We start from the raw sequence: 16,109 nt of genomic DNA on the forward strand, positions 1-16,109 counted from the left end.
TTACAATTGTGAAATGTGAAAATGTAGCCTTCATCCAAGAGACTAAATGACAAAATCTAGAGCGTGGAGTCGTCGTGTCCCTATTTCTCCCGTTGTAATTTAGGATAATTTCATAGAATATTTTTGAGCGCGAAGTCGTCTTGTCCCTAAAGTGCGGAGTCATCTTGTCCCTATTTTTTCTTGTTGTAATTTGGGATAATTTCATAGAATATTTTTGTAATCTAAAGCGCGGAGTCGTCTTGTCCCTATTTTTGCCCATTGTAATTTGAGATAATTTATAGAATACTTTTTGTAATTTAGGTCACGCTCCGTCACGATCGCTGCATAAAATTAATGCTATAATTAACATACAAAATTTTGATTCCAAGAGGACCGTTGAGACTCTTTTGGACCAAATTGTATTATAAAAGTTTTTTTTTTTTTCGCATTTATGCTTTCTAGCCTTAGGAGCCATAATATAAAGGGTGATTAGTTAGCCGATTGTATCATGTAAGGGTTCATGGGATTGGAGCTAAGAGTGTGGTTGGTGTCGAACATTGGCCAAAGGAAATAGATATCAAATGAGGGTGGCTCAGATGCTACTCTCCTCGATATTCACATGTCAGGATATGTCATATCGACTCATCTCGTCGTGCAACGTACTTAATAGCCTACCTCGTACGTCAAGAACATAATATTTTGGCCACTTTCATTTCTCCATGAAATAAGAACTCACTTAGGGGTGTTTGGTCGCCGCTTAATGTATTTGTTAGGGCCTACTTTTGTATCAGTAAAAGGTAAAGTGTGTTTGGTTCATTAAAAGGCTATCGCTTACTGGTTCATGAAGCCTCTTGATGAGTAAGTTTCAGAAACATGCTGAATAATTCAGAGGCTACCTCTTAATCGACCGTGCTATCACACCCCAACTAAAGGCGGAAATGCTGAGGCGTGATCCGATTGCTCACAGCTCGAAGATATTATCATACATAAAAGGTGACAATATCTAATTAGTTATCTTATTGAAAGAATACACACAATATCCAAATATAACAAACAATTTAAATGAATGTATGCTCAAATAATGATTATCTTGTTTATATCCTAAGGTCTTGTCTAAGTGTCCAAACTTCAATCTTCAATACAAAGCATCCTGCATATGCTTAGAAAATGAAGTTTGTCAACAACACATGTTGAGTGAAATGATCACCAATTTTGACACAACAAATAATTATATAATAAATAAATATTAAATACGCAAACAACACATGTGATAATAATCAATCAAATTATAACAAAGCATATATCAACCATAAACACAACCAAAGACTAACCCAAGACTTGCTAGTGTGCCAATGAATCGTTGCCAAGCGAATCGGGCACTGATTACAATGACTAAAGTTGTCGTTTTACCTTCGCCAAGCGAATCGGGCTCTGGTTACTAAGACGGTCGTATGATCATACTAATGAGAACCTTATACAAGGGGATATGTTGGACCTCTCTGTTAGGGCTCGGATTTTCAGTATTCTCAGCAAACATTATATTCAGAACAACTCCAGGATGCGGTATCCTTCAAGGTAACAAGTATCCTAAATACGTTATATAACTAACAATTTGTTCGCAGACTTTCCTTGTTTACCAGGTCAAAGATCGTTGCTATGATCTCCCGAAGACTCGCACTTTCAGTTAATAGATCGTGGCAAGAAAGAAAACGTGCTGATTAAGGGGATTAACGGCTAATTGGATTTAGTCCAAAAGTTTCCTAAATTATAGGCCATATTGTTAGCTTTATTTTTGTATAAATAGAGCATTACTCGGATCAAACAACACACACTTTTTAGCACTCGGGACTTACTAGTACTCGCTCTCATTGCAATCACGATCCGATTAAGCTCCACCACTTGTAACCACTTTATTATTAATAAATCGGTGTTGATAGTTTTCACCACCCGGGGTTTTTTCTTGTTGTTCTAAGGATAACAGATTTTTTCCTCGCAACAAATCTCTGTGTTCAAGCCATTTTTACAAGCACCTAGTCCCATTTTACTAATTTGGTTGTAAAATCACACTTGTTAATTTTTTACCAAAACAATTTGGCGCCCACCGTGGGGCTATCGGTGCTTCAATCCTTGAAATCCGTTTATTTCATTTTCAATCACTTTCATTCTCTTTACAATGGCCTCACAACCTAAAGCCTGTTTGGTCTTTGCTCCGGTGGTCATCGCTACTTCAAATGTCAACCCAGGACCTCCACAAGTGCCGAAGAAGAACACTCAGCCTAGAGGAGAACTTCCACCATTCGCGGGATCCTCTACACAGGTAGACCCGGTTATTTCTAACAATGACATTTTTTGCTTTGATGAAACAGGTCAAAACACACATGGAGCAACAAGAAAAGACTAACTCAAGGCTATTTAAGGAGATTGAAGGGATCAAAAAGAGGCCAGGGCAGGAGGCTACTCCAATCATGCCCAGGATTCTTGATTTTGGTTCTCCAGGATCATCCATCCTTCAGAATCCCGGATCCTTGGTGACACAATCAACAAGGACTCCGTCTCAGCAGCAATCAGGATACGGGGGAACTTATCTTCCGATATCCTTGGAATTACCTAGACCAACGAGGCCAGAATCCATCTACACGCAGCCTCGTTCAACCATGCTAGCTGGCGTATTCTCACCAGAATCTCCCATGGTGTCATCTGAAGTGCATGTCGGGGACGATATCCCAATGCAGGCGTCACCTTATCCTGAGGATACCCTCAATGGAAATATTTATCGTCAAGGCTCAGGATACTAGAGGCCTAGCCAGGATCTTGGTAACAATTCATTTAATGCAAATTTATACACTAATCGTGGATCTGTGCAGGATAAGGGGATATCTCTCGAGATAGCAAGGGAATTGCAGAAAATGAAAGACATGATTTCCAATATCCTAGGGATAATATGTCCCATAGCTGAAGTCCCCGCAGGTAGCCACAGGTTATCCAGGTTCACTTGGCCTATATGTGACGTAGAAATCCCCAAGAAGTTCCAAACTCCCAGCATCAAGCTGTATGACGGCACTACGGATCCTGAGGAACACGTAGCTCAGTATCGAGAAAGGATGGAGATCAGCCACATCCCTATTGACATCAAAGAAGCTTGCCTATGCAAGGGATTTGGTTCACCATTGACGGGGCCAACCCTCAAATGGTTATTGAGTATTCCTTCCAACACTATTACTTCATTTTCTCATTTGATTAACTTGTTCAATAATCAATTTTCTTGTAGTAGATCTTTTGAGAAAATGACAGGTGATTTAAATAGAATTGTTCAGCGTAATAATGAATCCTTAAGGGATTACATAACCAGATTTAGAAGGGAAGCTTTGGAAATCCCCAACCTTTACATGGCAGCTGCTGTTGAAGCCTTCAAGATGGGATTAAGGAAGGATTCTCCTTTCTATGATGATCTTGTCATGACTCTATGCAGGAATCTTGATGAAGTCAGAAACAGGGCGTTAAGATACATTTGGCTAGAGGATAACAAGAAGGCTCATGGAAACTTAGTTATCCCGAAGTTGAGTCCACCAATAGAAAATTAGACTCTCCACAGAAATTCTCTAGGCCCAAGCCTTATTCCAAGCAGGATAATCCTAGGATAAATGCTATGGAAGAAGAGGAAGATGATGAAGAGTATCCTAAGATCTCTGAATATTGTTTTAATATTGATATTGGTGGTGTGATATGTGCCATGCAGGATTTAGGTGACAAGGCTAGATGGCCTAAGAAAAATGAAAAGCCCGGATCCATTAGAGACAAGTCCAAATGGTGTGCATTCCATGAAGACTTTGGCCATCGCACTGAAGATTGCATAGCACTTCGGAAAGAAATAGGATACCTTCTCAGCAAAGGATACCTGAAGGAACTGTTTGGAAGAAACAAGAATAAGAGTCAGGATCCTGTCAAGATACCTGAAAGGGCACCTTCTCTTCCACCCGGAGCTAAGGTTGTATCCTTTATCTCAGGAGGATCCGACATCTGTGGAACCTCATATTCAGCAGCAAAGAAGCGTTCCAAAGAAACAAAGATAGAAAACGGAGAAAGACCTCTCCGCACTTCCACTCTGACAACTCAAAGAATCATATCCTTCGATGAGGAGGACCGATGTGATCTTGTGGATCCCAACCATGATGGTTTGGTAATCACTTTATGTATAGCTAACTGTTTTGTGCGCAGGATACTCCTTGATGGAGGAAGCTCTATGAACATTATCCAAATGGATGCCTTGAAGAAGATAGATATCCCGGAAACGGAGATTATCCCAAAATCCTCAGTTCTCGTAGGGTTCAGTGGCAAGACCAAGAATAGTTTGGGAGAAATCAAACTTCCAATATATTTTGAGGGAACTAACTCTCTGCAAAAATTTTGTGTTATTGACTCATTATCTTGTTGTAATGTGATATTAGGCAGGCCCTGGATCCACAGCATGAAGGTAGTACCCTCAACTTATCATCAATGTGTGAAACTCCCATGTCCTTGGGGAGTCATCAAAATTGAAAGTGATCAGCAAGATGCCAAGGAATGTTATGCTTCATCCATGAAGTGGACTACAAAGCCTACTCAAGCATAGCAATTACGGAAACAGTCAGGGAAGGTCCTACAAGCAAGAGAGCAGGATGTAAAGGAAGTATCTTTGGATCCTCAGGATACTGATATCAAAGTATTGTTAGGATCAAATATTCCTGAGGATATTTAGATGGAGTTGATATCTTTCCTAAAGAAAAGAGCTTCTACCTTCTCCTGGAAACATGAAGATATGACAGGTATCTCTAAATCTATAATTACTCATAAACTTGGTATAGATAAATCTTTCAGGCCGGTACATCAAAAGCGAATGAAGTTTGCCCCTGAGAGAAACACTATCATACAAGAAGAAGTGCAGAAGCTGCTCAAAACCAAGAGGATAAGAGAGGTCCAATATCCTAGATGGTTGGCCAATCTAGTTGTTGTCCAGAAGAAAAATGAAAAGTGGAGAGTATGTGTGGATTTCACAGACCTGAATAAGGCCTGTCCAAAAGACCCATTTCCACTCCCACAGATCGACTCAATGGTGGATGCAACTGCTGACCACGAACTGCTAACCATCATGGACGCATCCTCAGGATTTCTACAAATTCAAATGGAGACTTCAGATCAAGAAGATACAGCCTTCATGACTCCCACAGGTATATACTGTTATACTGCAATGCCTTTTGGACTAAAAAATGCAGGTGCAACATACCAGAGGCTAGTCAACATGATGTTCAAAGACCAGCTGGGGGACACGATGGAAGTCTACATAGACGACATGGTGGTAAAGTCAAGAAAGGCTGAGGATCATCTCAAAAACTTGGCAACAGCATTTGACATCCTGGATGAGTATAACATGAAGCTGAATCCAGCTAAGTGTCATTTCCATGTCAAAGCAGGAACGTTTCTTGGATACATGGTCACCAAGAGAGGAATAAAGGCAAGCCCTGAACAGATCAAGGCTGTCCTGGACATCAAATCACCAAGAAATGCTAAAGATGTCCAAAGATTTACCGGAAGAATAGCAGTTCTCAATAGATTCATCTCAAGATCTTCAGAGAAGTGTAAAGATTTCTATGATATCCTGAGAAAGAATCAAAAATTCGAATGGGGAGAAAAGCAATAAAGGGCATTGGTATCCTTGAAAGAATACTTATCCTCAGCACCACTCCTGATGAAGCTAGTTGATGGTGAACCATTATCCTTGTACTTAGCTGTTTCCGGAAGTGCAATAAGTGTTGTCTTAGTCAAAGATCATGAAGGTTAACAACATCTAATATATAATGTAAGTAAAAGTCTACTAGATGCTGAATCCAGGTATTCTTATCTTGAAAAGTTGATTTTAGCACTTATAATGGCTTCTACTAAATTAAGACATTATTTTGAAACTCATGTTATTCATGTAAAAACTAACTATCCTATTAAAGCTGTTTTGATAAAACCAGAAATGTCAGGTAGAATGACAAAGTGTGTTGTGAAACTTAGTGCATACGATATCTTGTATGAAATGAGGACGACCATCAAATCTCTGGCACTTGCCGACTTTGTGGCTGATTTTAGCCAGGATATACTTAAGGAAGTAGAAATGGAAGTTCAACAATTGGAGATCATGGAGAGTTGGACTTTGCATACTGATGGTGCTTCCAACATAAAAGGAACAGGGCTAGGTATCCTGCTAAAATTGCCACAGGGGGACATAATACCTCTATCTATATCTTGTGAATTTTAGACTACTAATAACGAAGCCGAATATGAAGCCTTAATAACTGGTTTACAATTAGCTAAGGATATGAAGGTCATGTATCTCCAAGTTTATGTTGATTCTTTGTCACTAGCTAACCATTTTAATGGATGTTATGCAGTGAATGCAGAAAACTTAGCAAAATATTTCGAAATAGTTAAGAAATTAGCTATGTGTTTCGAAACATTTGATATAGTACAGGTACCAAGAGAAGAAAACACTGAAGCCGATTATTTGGCAAATTTAGCATCGGCTCTCAAGATACCTGATGACATCAAGATACCCATCATACATATCTTGACTCCAGCAACAAAGGAGAGCCACGAAGTCTTGGAGACTTTAAAGCCTAAGGATAATCCAGTATCCTGGACCCATCCCATAATGCGGTATCTTCAGGATAACGAGATACCAGAAGGAGAAAATCCAAGTGCTTTCCGAATGAAGGGAACCCGGTATATTATCTTAAATGATGTTTTGTATAGAAAATCACTTGCAGGTCCATACTTGAGATGCTTGGAACATCATGAAACACAAGAAGTTCTCAAAGACATACATGAAGGTGATTGTGGAAACCACACTGGGGGCAGAGCCTTAGTATCCAAGATACTGAGGACAAGATACTTCTGGCCAACAATGAAGAAAGACGCAATGAATTTCTCCAAGAAGTGTGATGCTTGCCAAAGACACAGCAACATCTTACATCAACCAGCTGAACCATTATATCCTATCATATCCCCGTGGCCATTTATGAAATGGGGAATGGATATTGTGGGAAAGCCACCCAAGGCTCCTGGTGGAAAGGTCTTTATGCTGGCCATGATAAATTACTTCTCCAAGTTGGATCGAAGTAGAGGCATTTTTCCAAGTAAAGAAAAGGATGTGATCTCATTCATCAAACGCAATATCCTGACAAGATTTGGTATCCCGGCAGAAATTGTTTGTGACAATGGATCACAGTTCATCGGTAGTAGAACAACCAACTTTTGTGAAAGTTGGGGAATCAAGATGGTAACTTCAACTCCAGTACATCCTCAAGCTAATGGTCAGGCAGAATCTAGTAACAAGATCATCATCAACAATTTGAAGAAGAAATTGGGATCCAAGAAGGGAAAATGGGCTAAAGAACTACCATTTGTTCTTTGGGCTGATAGAACCACTTTAAAAAATGCAACGGGACAAACACCTTTCTCCTTGGTGTTTGGGGCCGAAGCTGTTATCCCTACGGAGATGGTGATCAAGCATACCCTGGCCAGAATAGTACTGAGATTTCCGTCTCTGTTTAGCTGACTCGCTCGGGATCAGCAAGAACCAGCATCCAAGATAATGAGTCCAACAACCAAAGCCTCACTGAAGACCTTGACACTGTTGATGAACTCAGAGATCTTGCTAAGGTCAGAATGGCAGCATACCAACAAAGGATAGCCAAGTCCTACAACAAGAATATTCGGATTTGAAGATTCCAAGTAGGAGATATGGTGTTAAGAAAGGCATTTCAGAATACCACTAACCCAGCAGGTGGAAAGCTTGCTCCAAAATGGGAAGGTCCTTACCTAATTGATTCAGAAGCAAGAAAAGGGGCCTACAGGTTAATCACTTTGGAAGGTGTTCCTATACCAAGAGCCTGGAACGCTATCCACCTTAAAGCATATTTTTGTTAGTATCCTTGACTGGTATGTTCGTATCCTTAGGATAAAGGTATGTTCCCTCATCTATTTTTATACTCTTTGAACTTTATTATCTCAAAATCAAGTTTACTGACTTAAGCATCGGAGGGGTGTTAGCCCACCCCTCATCAAGAGCTTAGTGTTTTGCAGTTATCCCAAGGATATGTTATCTTCAAAACAGTTAGAGGGTGATCACCTCACACACGAATATGATATCCCTGATATCTCCTAAGGTTTAAAGGTCTTCACCTTTCCAACGAACGCCTAGAGCGCACGAATAAGATATCCTGGATATCTTCTAAGGTTTAAAGGTCTTCACCTTTCTAAATCCTCCTGGAGCACACGATGATTTGGATATAGTTCGAGGCAGGCGGACCAGACCAGCTGATAATCCGTTTGTTGTTGGCTATATACCGAATCCTTAAGATAATTGGCAGACGATTCACACATATGGTTTATAACATTTTCATGTTATCTAAGGTTTATAACATCTTCATGTTATCTAAGTTCTTGGTATTTTCATGCCCATACGTTTGGGACTTTCCCCAGATTTATCTCAAGCTTAGACATTTTCATGTCTCTCAAGTAAAGGCCTAGTCGCCAGTGAAAAGGCTTTATCGCCAGTACAAAGGCTTTGTCGCCAGTAAATGGGCTTTATCGCTAGGATTATCTAACTTTGTTTTCATAGATCAGAGATCGACCAGATCGCTAAGCATAGAAGTGTTACTAAGTTGTTTTTAACTTGGCAAAATTTCGGAAACATGATACTTCAAAAAGTTCAACAGTTGGGGACATCATATGTAAGCTAACTAGATTTATAAATGATCTCCATAAAGGTACTCTTTACACTTAGTTTTAGCATTCAATTCATATTTCAAGGTATGATCTTTTGATTTGATTGTGATAACTCATACAAGGCACAAGGATATATTATCTGTAATATATTTTATTTCAATTCCTAATAAGTCTTTTGATTATGTTTTCTAAAAATATATAATCTTTAAAATATTGTATGTTCAGGATATATGATCCTCAGGATATTTTAATAAAAAGTCTTAAAGATATATTTTCTGAAACTATAATCCTCAAAATATTCAAGAAGCATGTTTTCAGGATACATTATCCTTGAAGTAAGTTATTTTAGAAAATTAAAGACATGTAATATTCCAACTAAAACTTACAAGTTACTGAACACAATGCTTAAAGCCAAAAGATTATATTATTACTAATCATAAGTGCAGGAAATTAAAAAGGCAACACCCGGGTTTCGTCTTGAAAAGCCAAGATCCCTCCACCCGAATATTGCCAGATGTCCAAAAGTCAAGATAACATGGGCTTCGTCTTGGAAAGTCAAGATCCCTCCACCCATGTATCCTAATATCCTAAGCATAATATTGTTTCAAGACAGAAAAGTAAATTGTTTAACAACCATTACAACCCAACATCACACCAACAAACATAAGAACATAAAAAATTGGGCTCAAGCCTTTTCTTTACCGCTATCATCGCCTAATTGCACCTCACCATCGACCGCCTTCACTGTGTCCTGGATTACCACCTCCAAAGCCTCCTCCGCAGCCTTCTCCACTACACTTGGACCAACATCCTCCACGCTTTCACCATTAAGCTCAGCCAAAACTTTCTCCCAAGTAGCCACATCCCAGAAAGAAGTGTCGACAACGGCATCTTTAGCCTCCTTAGCCATCTGGAGTTGAGACTGGAAGATGAAAATAGCAGTAGACCTCTTTGTCCTCTCAATGACCTCTTGGATCTGCACCAGACGATCCGCTTCTTGGTGGACGAGCTCCTTCTTGGCCATCGAAAGTTCCTGCTTCAAGTCCTCGATCTCCTTTGTCTTCTTGTCAAGAAGGCCGGTTTTGGCATTCGCGATCTTCAGCATCTCGGCTATGCGGGTGTTGGCATTAAGAAGTTCATAATGCAGATCATGTTTAAACCGGCCGTTTAATATAGTCAATTGCTCAAGCCCCAATGGCACTCTCGGTTCCCATGCTATCAATCCACCTCGAAAACAACAACTCAACAACTCTAACCAACGGGGTGCGGGTATCACATACCAAATGCTCCACCCTCTCCACGGGCCTACACATCGACGTGGAGAATACTGGAACCATGGACGGGACTCACACTGTGATGGTGTTCTCGAGCCCACCAGAAGGTAAATGGGCCACCCACAAGCAATTAGTGGCCTTCCAAAAGGTTCATGTGGCGGCCGGTGGGCTCCAACGGGTTGCACTTGACCTTCATGTGTGCAAACATTTGAGTGTGGTTGACCAATTTGGAATCCGAAGGGTTCCAATGGGTGAACACACTCTTCACATTGGTGATCTCAAACATTCTTTGGCCATCAAACCAACAATTGAAGAAATCAACTATTGATATTGATGATTTTTATATTAGATCTTTTACTATTAAAAGTTGCATTTCTACCATCCTACTTTTACCCGAGTAAAAAAATAGTAACTGTAAATGGGGTGTCTAGTAATGGATTTTAGTTTTCTTGTAATTAAAAAGAAAACTACTAAGGGACTGTAGCCCTATAAATTTGAAGTTCTTGATTGGTGTGTTTCATAAGTGTAATTTACAATGGAAAAATGTGAATAAGCATATATTTTAATGAAATCTTGATTTTATTATCTTCCCCTGTGTACTTTTGATTATACAAAAAAGTATATTGTTATAAATCATCTTACCAACTTATGTATCATCTACGAAATAATAATAGATTAAACAAAATAGGTAGGTAGTTATAAACATGGATATGCTAAAAAAGTATATAAAAGAAGGTAGGTAGTTATAAACATGGACTAGCAAGAGCTCGCGTGTTCCAGCGGGGAAACAACGCAAATTCAATCGGTGGGAGTTCGTTTCGTTATGGTACCAATGTTTGATATAAAAATTTATGGTTAATATATCACACAAATAAAAAAGAAATTTTTATAACACCATCATAAGAAATAATAAGCTAATGCACTTGATTTTTACTTCATTTGGCAAGAGATACTAAAAAGTCTTAGTGGAAGAAGCGGCACCTCACAGGAGGTAAGTCTCCTTTAAACTAATTTAGTAATAAATATATGTAAATGGATCACTTGAGATAAAAACACGACCGAAATAACTAATAAGTAAATGGATCAAGGGCATAGCGGTGCTTACACAATCTAGCATAGTAATGCTCAAGAGTTCCATATATAGGACACCAACCAGTTTTAGAAACATATTAAAACAGAACGATGAATACAGTGAGCTTATGTTTGACTTTTTGATGGTCAGGGTTTATTAACTTCACCACATGCACCATGTGGACATAAACAGGTTTCTTTAACATATATAGCTATAAACTTTTACCGCATTCGCAAAATACTCCTTAAAAATTTAATTGGAAGCAAATGTTGTAATCTGCATCACTTTTTTTAGTAGCATCACTTGTCTAAGTTGCTTAAGTTTGGTCAATTTTAACAATCTAATGTTGACTATATCCTACGTATTAAACTCCAGTAAAACTGAAACTTTGACAATTTGAATTTGCCCAAGAACGCCCTTGACTGTTCAACGTATTTCATTATTATCCAAAATACCCATATGTAAACATATATAATCTGCAACAAACAAGGTGTTAAAAACTTATTTGCTGCTTGATTACTACCCAAAATATGCAAATTCGAGCAAAACCTAATGCTATATATATATATATGTATGGTGTATGTGTGTCATTTTTTTGGCATAGAACTATTACAAAATGTTGCAACAGATTAAGGCAAATAAACTGCGTTACAATAGAGCTACAAATGACCAAATGTACTCCTGATCTTTGACAACAGTAACAAAGATAAAACTGCATTACAAAATGGAGTTTTTTTAGAACAGCTTATAAGCAACAATAGTAAAAAAAATGTCTTCTTGTTTTCCTTAATCATCTAAATTGGCTTTCAATTCAGCTTCAAGTTAGTTATTTGAAACTTCTAGTTCACTATCTGCAGTTTCGAGTTTGCTCTTTGGCATCAACGGACTAGATATATAATCAACAATAATAACATCTGCATGATAACAGCTTATAAGCAACAATAGTAAAAAAAATGTCTTCTTGTTTACCTTAATCATCTAAATTGGCTTTCAATTCAGCTTCAAGTTAGTTATTTGAAACTTCTAGTTCACTATCTGCAGTTTCGAGTTTGCTCTTTGGCATCAACGGACTAGATATATAATCAACAATACCGAAACCAGTACAAAGTCACATACACATAATAACATCTGCATGATAGAAATTATCCATAAACAAATGACATTAAAACTAAATTTATGGTCTTAGTATTAGTAGCAACAATGGGAAAAATAAAAACATATATAAAGTTCTATCCTAATCCTAGTTTATACAATAATAATAGAAGTGGTCGCTAATATAGATGCAAAATCTATACATTCAATAATAAATTATTGTTTACATCCAAAACAATTTAAAAAAGGGTTTTAATTATAAAGACTCACCAAAGTATGTTTGAGTAATTTGCTTAAATAATATTTGGCTTAGTTATCCTCCTTTTGTTTAAAACAAAAAAACTAAGTTCCATTATTCCTAATGCAAACTTTCTTTCTGTAATCTAAAGTTGCAATCTTATCCAAGTTCTTTGGTTTTATAAAATAAAAAAATCTAAAATTTATTGTTTAATTATCTTGTTAAGAAAACGTATTGACCTTGACCTGTATGCCTCTTAGTTCATACGAACCGTATCGTCTAGGCCTGTTGTGTGGGTCTACTCATATAGATGTGCTCATATCACAAAAGTTAGTATGTATAGCTTTATGACTTAATCTATTAGGCGTTTGACCAAAACACTTAAATCAGGTCAACATACCGTATTAGGCATTTAACCAAAACATTTAAATCTAGGTCATTGACCTGATAGATCAACGAACAGGCCTGTTGAATTATTCTCTTACCACAAATTTCCTATCATCATTCCTTACACAATCTGAGTTATTTTTGTTAAATGGAATAACTAATGCCCCTCTTAATTTAAACCATACCAAGATCGAAAGGTTTGAGCTTAATGGCAATGCTTCCTTCTTACTTCCTGCTCCTCAAAATAACCTGATAAATCCAAAACTTTCTAAACTAAACCCACTTCATCAAACTCGAATGAATTTCATAGAGTTTTGAAGTAGGAATACTTACTAACTTGAATGTACAACATACTAACAAAAAGCCACCCCCTTTCTACCAGCAAGTCTTCTTGGGTGCCAATTGATTTGTGGTCTCAACAGCTTCATCACTCGAATTTGAAAGTAAACATGTCAAAAATGCCTAAAAAATATAATTCCAGGCTAAAAATATAAGATTAATGAATAAAAAACAATGCAAAGCTATATGGAGAGTAAGAGCAACCTTATGACTTTATCAAGCACGCCGTGACGCATGTTTCCTAGTATAAAAACTGCTCCAAATCACTTGAACTTTATGAGGACCTGCACTATCACATAATAGATATAGAAAAGTAAAACAAAACTTCAGATACCAGCACGTCTTCTTGGAGTGCCAATTGATTTGTGGTCTCAACAGCTTCACTCGAATTTGCAAGTACACATGTCAGAAATGAACAAAACTTCATACCACAAACATTAACTGACTATAGACTAATGATATGAAACAAACTTATGCAAACAACATAGGCAAACATACACAAATTATACATAATCAAAACTACCTCATTCACGTAACCGACGTCTGCTCTGCTGTATTTCGCGGATGGCGAATGTGCTTGCAGGTCCCTTAGGCTTGTTAGGATCCTTAGCTGCTTTACCTTAAGGAAGGTAGATTAATAATATAATATAGATACATAACAATAATCAACCATAAAATGAAATTCACCTGTTTGACCGAAATTGGAAAAGTCAACAAACCGGAAACATTAGGCTTTTTTTACAATCTCCTTCATGATATCTTTCCAGCTCTCACAAACAGCAGTGCAACCAACAATATTGATTCATCCTGATCAACACCTCACACAAGAGTCCCAAGGCATATTGGCACAGCAAATCTGGAAACTAATTATCAGTGGTCAAAACAGTAATAAATGAAAATAATCACACCATTACATTATGAACATTATGAACAAATCTAATTGTAAACTAACCAAAAACAAGGCCTAAAAATAAAAAGATAATAATAAGAAGATAACAGACCACAATATTCGCTAGTAAATGAAGAGTATATCGTCAAACTGATCACCTGAAACCTGCTGCATATTATAACGAAAAAGCAACAGCCAAAACAAACACAACATTATTCAATGGATTCATGAAATACGGTACGGAACGGAATCAAAGTGAAATTGGGCGGCGGAATTCCACAACAAATTTAGCAAAACCGACATCGGTTCATTAGAAACCAAATTCAAGGAAGGATTTAGCAAATAGCAAAGGACTAACCTGGAACCGATTCATCAGAAAGAGAACCGAATGAATTGCCAGGGATTGATTAGTTTCTAAGCTTGTAATTGAAAATCGAACTAATGAGTACCTTAAATTAAATGATGAAATCCAAACCAATGGCTAACTCCTAGACGTGAATTTAGGTGAAACGTCAGATGGAATCGAAGCCGATGACTAACTAATGCACGAAAATTTAGATGAATCGTCTATTAATGAAGGGTCGCTGGAGAATTACATCTCCTACCAGCCATAACATCCATAGACCAATTTCCAGAGAAGTCTCCTACAATACTTTAAAGATTTAAGGGTCTAATGTGACAAACAAATTGATGGACAGAGAGTACCTGCGGGCTATGGAGGATGATTAATGAAGATTTATAGTACTTGAAATCGAATTCCATAACTAATTTTTGCTTGAAAAGTTGTTCATGAAAACAAAATTTCAACCAAATCAAAAGAAGATAAAGACAAAGTTCTATAGTCAGATGAAAATCAAACATAAGTTTAGCAAATTAACAAAAAATCCAACAGAAGAATAGTAAGAAGAGAATGTTCGATTTTACCGCAGATAAATTCTTGTGTGTATGAGTAGTTATGGCACGGCGACTAGTGTGCGGATGACCAGTTAGGGCACAATGATTATTATAGGTTTGAAACAGATAAAGCAATCAATTGAAACCGATCAATAATAATAACTGAAGATGAAGTGTCGTCGGAGAATTGAAGACTGAATCGGAGAAACGGCAGGAGAATTGAAGGCGCAGTTAATTTTAGGGTGTCTGAAGGAGAGAGAAAGGGATAGTCGAAAGGACGTCTATATCTTTTATAATGTAATATAAATATTGATATAGATATAGATAATATAGATATAGATATGTTAAAAAAAGCATATAAAAGAAGGTTATACTACTAAATAATGGTTTTATTGATCTGTTTAACTTATTCAGTTCCCCAAAAGAAATCTTTACAAATTAGGTTATAAGATTTCAATTCATAACTATTTTGATTTCTGGTCTTCCAGTTATCTTTTTTAGTTCTCTATTTTTAGTTATATATGCTCTCATGCTCTTCACATAAGGGGCATTTTAGTCCTCATAAATTCAATTTTTTTGTTCAAACAAGAAGGAATATGTTTTACTAACTTACTCTTGTTAAGAATTACATTTTGTATAATGTATTGTTGGCCAGAATTACGAGTGTGCTTGTATTTTTTTTAATTCAACCGACTGGGCCATATGCTAGGTAGATTTGAGCGGACTTGGCCCATAATATTGCCACATAATTGATCCAATTAAAAAGGGCTTAATCCAAATTAACGTCTGTTTTCGTTTCTTGTTTGATTTGGAGATGAAAATTTTAACCCATGATAAAAAACCGGTTATTAGCGGTATAGAGTCACCGGTTTGTTACCGATGTTAACCATACGTTTAGGACCGGTTAGTACATTTGAAGCTAGCCCTGATTAGTAACCTTTTATTGTTATATGGTAAATTAAAAATAAATCCAACTAGTCATTTGTAGTTGAAATCAGTTGTTTTGGACCATTTTGCCCCATACGTTTAGTATAAACAGGTATTTAGTGTAGTAGTTTGATTATAACCCTTATCTTGGTTTCAAAATACTCAAAAACGCATAGCTCTAAAGACTCTCATGTCTCATTTCTAAAACATTCAAATGGCAAATGATACAATGTGAAGACGCAGGCCGTCTCCGAGAATCCATTAAAATTT

At 37.3% G+C, this 16,109-nt stretch overlaps 1 pseudogene; it reads left to right on the forward strand.

Annotated features, from left to right (window-relative positions):
• The first annotated feature begins 9,921 nt into the window (after positions 1 to 9,921).
• LOC143636278 (putative beta-D-xylosidase pseudogene) lies at positions 9,922 to 10,329 on the forward strand (annotated as a pseudogene).
• The last annotated feature ends 5,780 nt before the right edge of the window (positions 10,330 to 16,109 follow it).

This window comes from Bidens hawaiensis, unplaced genomic scaffold, assembly GCF_021521415.1.
Source record: "Bidens hawaiensis isolate Kalapana, Puna unplaced genomic scaffold, B.hawaiensis_p1.1 tig00007857_1, whole genome shotgun sequence".
NCBI lineage: Eukaryota > Viridiplantae > Streptophyta > Magnoliopsida > Asterales > Asteraceae > Bidens > Bidens hawaiensis.